Raw genomic sequence first — 6000 nt, forward strand, 5'->3', positions numbered from 1 at the left:
GCTCTGGGGGAGTGTCCTCCTCAAAAAAATATTTTCTATATGGAAATCAACTACGCTCAACAAAATAGCTATCTCAAAATTTTGATTGGATGTACTTGGAAACATAATGGGCGTGGGGGGAGGGCTAGTTGCCCTCCAATCACTTTCGACTATTTAAAAGGCCACTAAGTCCTTTGAATTTTTAATCGAATGAGCCTTTTTTGAATTTTCTACAACAATGCCTTCTATAAAAACCTTATATGCCCCCAGGGCATAACTTAAAACTCTTTCCCTGACAGTTGTGGGGGAGTGTTCTCCTCAGTACGAAGTGCTCGGGTATGGAGAAAAATAAAAACACATTGTGCCCACATCGTTCTTTAATTAGGCAGCGCTAGTGCGCTGCCTAAAATATTGATTGGATGTGTTTGGAGAAAAGATGGGCGTGAGAGGGGGGGGGGTTAATTGCCTAAAAAACAATTTAGACTCTTGAAAAGGGCACAAGCCCTGTGAAATTACAATCTAATGAGCCTGTTTTGAAGTTTATTGTACAACACCTTCTATAAGAACCTTATATACCCCTAGGGCATATCTTAAAACCCTTTCCCTGAGGGTTGTGGGGGAGTTCAAAAATAGATTCACTATCTGGAAATAAACTACGCTAAACAAAATGCTTTTCTAAAATATTGCTTGGCTGGTGTTGGAGAAAAGATGGGCGTGAGAGGGGGGTTAGTTGCCCTTCAAATCACTTTCGACTATTAAAAAGGGCACTAGCCCTTTGAATATCCAACTGAATGAGCCCTTTTTCAAGTTTCTACGATAAAGATTTCAATAAAAACCTTATGTAACCCCAGGGTATAACTTATAACCCTTGCCCTGAAGACTGTGGGGGAGGTGTCCTGCTCAAAGGTATACTTTCTTGAACTTCGAACTGCGTGGAACAAAATGGCTATCTCAAAATCTCTATTGGATGTGTTAGGGGTATTGGTGGGCGTGGAATGGGTGTTGGTTGCTTTCAAATCAATTTCGACTATTAAAATGGTTATTAGCTAATTAAATTTTCATTGTAATGATCCATGTTTATTTTTAAACGACAATGGTTTCAATAAAAACTTTATATGCTCCCAGGGCATAACTTACAACCCTTGCCCTGACGGCTGTGGGGGGAGTGGTTATCATCTATAAAGACCTAATTTCCAAAACTTTCAACGATGTTGAATAAAATGGCTATCTAAAAATTTTGATTGGATGTGTTTTGGGGAATGATGGGCGTGAGGGGGGGCGGGCTAGTCCAGGGCATAACTTAAAAACCTCGCCTTGAGGGCTCTGGGGGAGTGTTCTCCTCAAAAATATATTTTCTATCTTGAAATCAACTACGCTCAACAAAATGGCTATCTCAAAATTATGATTGGATGTTTGGAGAAATGATGGGCGTGGGGGGGGTAGTTGCCCTCCAATCACTTTCGACTATTAAAAAGGCCACTAGCCCTTTGAATTTTTAATCGAATGAGCCTTTTTTGAATTTTCTACAACAATGCCTTCTATAAAAACCTTATATGCCCCCAGGGCATAACTTAAAACTCTTTCCCTGACAGTTGTGGGGGAGTGTTCTCCTCAACAACATATTTTCTATCTGGAAATCAGCAACGCTGAACAAAATGGCTATCTCAAAGTTTTGATTGGATGTGTTTGGGAGAATAATGGGCGTGGGGGGGCTAGTTCCCCTGCAATCACTTTTAACTATTAAAAAGTGTACTAGCCCTTTCGAAATTCCAATCGAATGAGCCTGTTTTGAAGTTTCTACGACAAAGCCTTTTATAAAAACCATATATAACCCCAGGGAATAACTTAAAACCCTTGCCCTGAGGGTTGTGGGGGATTGTCCTCCTCAAAAAACATATTTTCTGTCTGGAAATCAACTGCGCTGAAGAAAATGGCCATCTAAAAATTTTGATGGGATGTGTTTGGGGGAAGGATGGGCGTGGGGGGGGTGTAGTTGCCCTCCAATCACTTTTGACTATCAAAAAGGACACTAGCCAGTCCAATTTCCAATCGAATGAGCCCTTTTCGAAGTTTCTACGACAACTCCTTCAGTACGAAGTGCTCGGGTATGGAGAAAAATAAAAACACATTGTGCCCACATCGCTCTTTAATTAGGCAGCGCTAGTGCGCTGCCTTAAATCTTGATTGGATGTGTTTGGAGAAAAGAGGGGCGTGAGAGGGGGGTTAATTGCCTTCAACTCCCTTTCGACTCTTGAAAAGGGCACACGCCCTGTGAATTTCCAATCGAATGAGCCTGTGTTGAAGTTTCTTTTACAACACCTTCTATAAGAACCTTATATACCCCTAGGGCATATCTTAAAACCCTTGCCCTGAGGGTGGTGGGTGAGTTCAAAAATAGTTTGTCTATCTGGACATCAACTACGCTGAACAAAATGGCTTTATAAAATATTGATTGGATGTTGTGGGAGAACAGATGGGCGTGAGAGGGGGGTTAGTTGCCCTTCAAATCGCTTTCGACTATTAAAAAGGGCACTAGCCCTTTGAATATCCAACTGAATGAGCCCTTTTTCAAGTTTCTACGATAAAGATTTCAATAAAAACCTTATTTAACCCCAGGGTATAACTTAAAACCCTTGCCCTGAAGGCTGTGGGGGAAGTTCCCTGCTCAAAGGTATACTTTCTTGAACTTCGAACTGCGTGGAACAAAATGGCTATCTCAAAATCTCTATTGGATGTGTTTGGGGTAATGGTGGGCGTGGAATGGGTGTTGGTTGCTTTCCAATCACTTTCGACTATTAAAATGGTTATTCGCAATTTAAATTTTCAATGTAATAATCACTTTTTATGTTTACACGACAAGGGTTTCAATAAAAACTTTATATGCTCCCAGGGCATAACTTACAACCCTTGCCCTGAAGGCTGTGGGGGGAGTGGTTTTCATCTATAAAGACCTAATTTCCAAAACTTTCAACTATGTTGAATAAAATGGCTATCTAAAAATTTTGATTGGATGTGTTTTGGGGAATGATGGGCGTGAGGGGGGGGGCTAGTCCAGGGCATAACTTAAAACCCTTGCCTTGAGGGCTCTGGGGGAGTGTTCTCCTCAAAAATATATTTTCTATCTTGAAATCAACTACGCTCAACAAAATGGCTATCTCAAAATTATGAGTGGATGTTTGGAGAAATGATGGGCGTGGGGGGGGGGATAGTTGCCCTCCAATCACTTTCGACTATTAAAAAGGCCACTAACCCTTTGAATTTTTAATTGAATGAGCCTTTTTTGAAGTTTCTACGACAACGCCTTCTATAAAAACCTAATATGCCCCCAGGGCATAACTTATAACTCTTGTCCTGAGGGTTGTGGGGGAGTGTCCTCCTCAAAAACATATTTTCTATCTGGAAATCAGCTACGCTGAACAAAATGGCTATCTCAAAATTTTGATTGGATGTGTTCGGGAGAATGATGGGCGTGGGGGGCTAATTGCCCTCCAATCACTCTCGACTATTAAAAAGGGTACTAGCCCTTCGGATTTCCAATCGAATGAGCCTGTTTTGAAGTTTCTACGACAACGCCTTCTTTAAAAACCTTATATGCCCCCAGGGCATAACTTAAAACCCTTGTCCTGAGGGTTTTTGGGGGAGTGTCCTCCTCAAAAACATATTTTCTATCTGGAAATCAGCAACGCTGAACAAAATGGCTATCTTAAAATTTTTAATCGGGAAAAGGTGGGCGTGAGAGGCGGGTTAGTTGCCCTCTAATCACTTTCGACTATTTAAAAGGGCACTAGCCCTTTGAATTTCCAATCGAATGAGCTTTTTTAAAGTTTCTACGACAACGCCTTCTATAGAAAACCTTATATGCCCCCAGTGCATATCTTACAACCCTTGCCCTAAGGGGGACTGTCCTGAAAAACATAATTTCTATATGGAAATCAACTACGCCGAACAAAATGGCTATCTTAAAATTTGGCTATCTTAAAATTGATGGGATGTGTTTCGGGAAATTGTGGGCGTGGAAGGGGTGTTAGTCAACTTCAAATCACTTTCGACTATTAAAAAGGACACAGGCCACTCCAATTTCAAATTGAATGAAAACTTTTCGAAGTTTTTACGACAACTTCTTCGATACGATGTGCCCTGCTCTAAAGGGAAAAATTAATAAATAATGCATAGTGCCAACATCGTTCTTATAGTCCCCCAGGGCATAACTTAAAACCCTTGCCCAGAGGACTGTGGGGGAGTGTCCTCCTCTTTACTTAGTCCCCGTTTTCTCGTTCTCGAGTGTGCTGCCTATGATTTATGCAACAACTTTGTATATAAACCTTATATGCCCCAGGGCATAACTTAACCCTTGGACTGAGGGCTCTGAGGGGGTTATCATCCTAAAAATCCTAATTTCCAGGACGTTCAACTACATTGAACAAAATAGGTATCTCAAAATTTTGATTGGATGTGTTTTGGAAAATGGTGGGCGTGAGAGGGGCGTTAGTCGCTATCCAATCATTTTCAACTATTAGAAAAGGCACTAGCCCTTTCAATTTCCAATTGAATTAGCTTTTTTCAAGTTTCTACGACAGTGCTTTCAATAAAAACTTTATATGCCCCAGGGCATAACTTACAACCCTTGTACTGAGGGCTCTGAGGGGATTATCCTCCTAAAAGATCTAATTTCCAGAACTTTCAACTACATTGAACAAAAATGTTCAATGTTATCTAAAAAAAATGGGGGAGTGTCCTCCTCTTTACTTAGTCCCCGTTTCTTGTCTCGTTCTCGACTACGCTGCCTATGATTTATGCAACAACTTTTTATATAAACCTTATATGCCCCCAGGGCATAACTTATAACCCATGGACTGAGTGCTCTGAGGGGGGTTATCATCCTAAAAGTCCTAATTTCCAGTATATTCAACTACGTTGAACAAAATAGGTATCTCAAAATTTTAATTCGAATCGTTTGGGAAAATGGTGGGCATGAGAGGGGCGTTAGTCGCTAACCAATCACTTTCAACTATTAAAAAAGGCACGAGCCCTTTCAATATCCAAGTGAATGAGCCCTTTTGAAGTTTATACGACAACGCTTTCAATAAAAACATAATATGCCCCCAGGGCATAACTTACAACCCTTTCCCTGAGGGCTGTGGGGGAGGGGTTGTCATGCTTAAAGACCTAATTTCCAAAACTTTCAACTACGTTGAATAAAATGTCTATTTAAAAATTTTGATTGGATGTGTTTGGGGAAATGGTGGGCTTGAGAGGGGGGTGAGTTGCCCTCACATCACTTTCGACGATTAAAAAGGGTACTAGCCCTTTGAATTTCAAATCGAATGAGGCCCTTTTGAAGTTTCTACGACAAAGCCTTCTATAAAAACCCTATATGCCCCCGGGCCATAACTTAAAACCCTTGCCCTGAGGGCTGTGGGGGAGTGTCCTCTTCAAAACATATTTTCTATCTGGAAATCAAATACGCTGAACAAAATGGCTATCTCAAAATTTTGATTGGATGTGTTTGGGGGAATGATGGGCGTGAGGGGGGGTGGCTAGTTGCCCTCCAATCACTTTCGACAATTAATAAGGGTACTAGCCCTTTGAATTTCCAATCGATTTTTTTTAAGAAATCAACTACGCTGAAGTAAATGGCTATCTCAAAATTTTGATTGAATGTATTTGGGGGAATGAGAGGCGTGGGGGGGGGGGCTATTTGCCCTCCAATCACTTTCAACTATTAAAAAGGGCACTAGCCGCTCCAATTTACAATAGAAAGAGCCCTTTTCGAAGTTTCTGCAACAACTCCTTCGATACGAAGTGCCAGGGTATGGAGAAAAAAAAACACATTGTGCCCGCATCGTTCTTTACTTAGGCAGCGCTAGCGCGCTGCCTTTGATACAGAGAATTCATGTACAATGTCCAACACTATGCGTGCACCCCCTAATAATCAAGAGACTTTCTCAGAACTTTTGTCAGCTCTGAAATTCTTCCATCCACAATGAAGTACAGAATATCTGATTACATGGAATATAGGAA

Source organism: Artemia sp. Qi Xiang Cuo, chromosome 17, assembly GCF_049724085.1.
Source record: "Artemia sp. Qi Xiang Cuo chromosome 17, ASM4972408v1, whole genome shotgun sequence".
NCBI classification, from domain to species: domain Eukaryota; kingdom Metazoa; phylum Arthropoda; class Branchiopoda; order Anostraca; family Artemiidae; genus Artemia; species Artemia sp. Qi Xiang Cuo.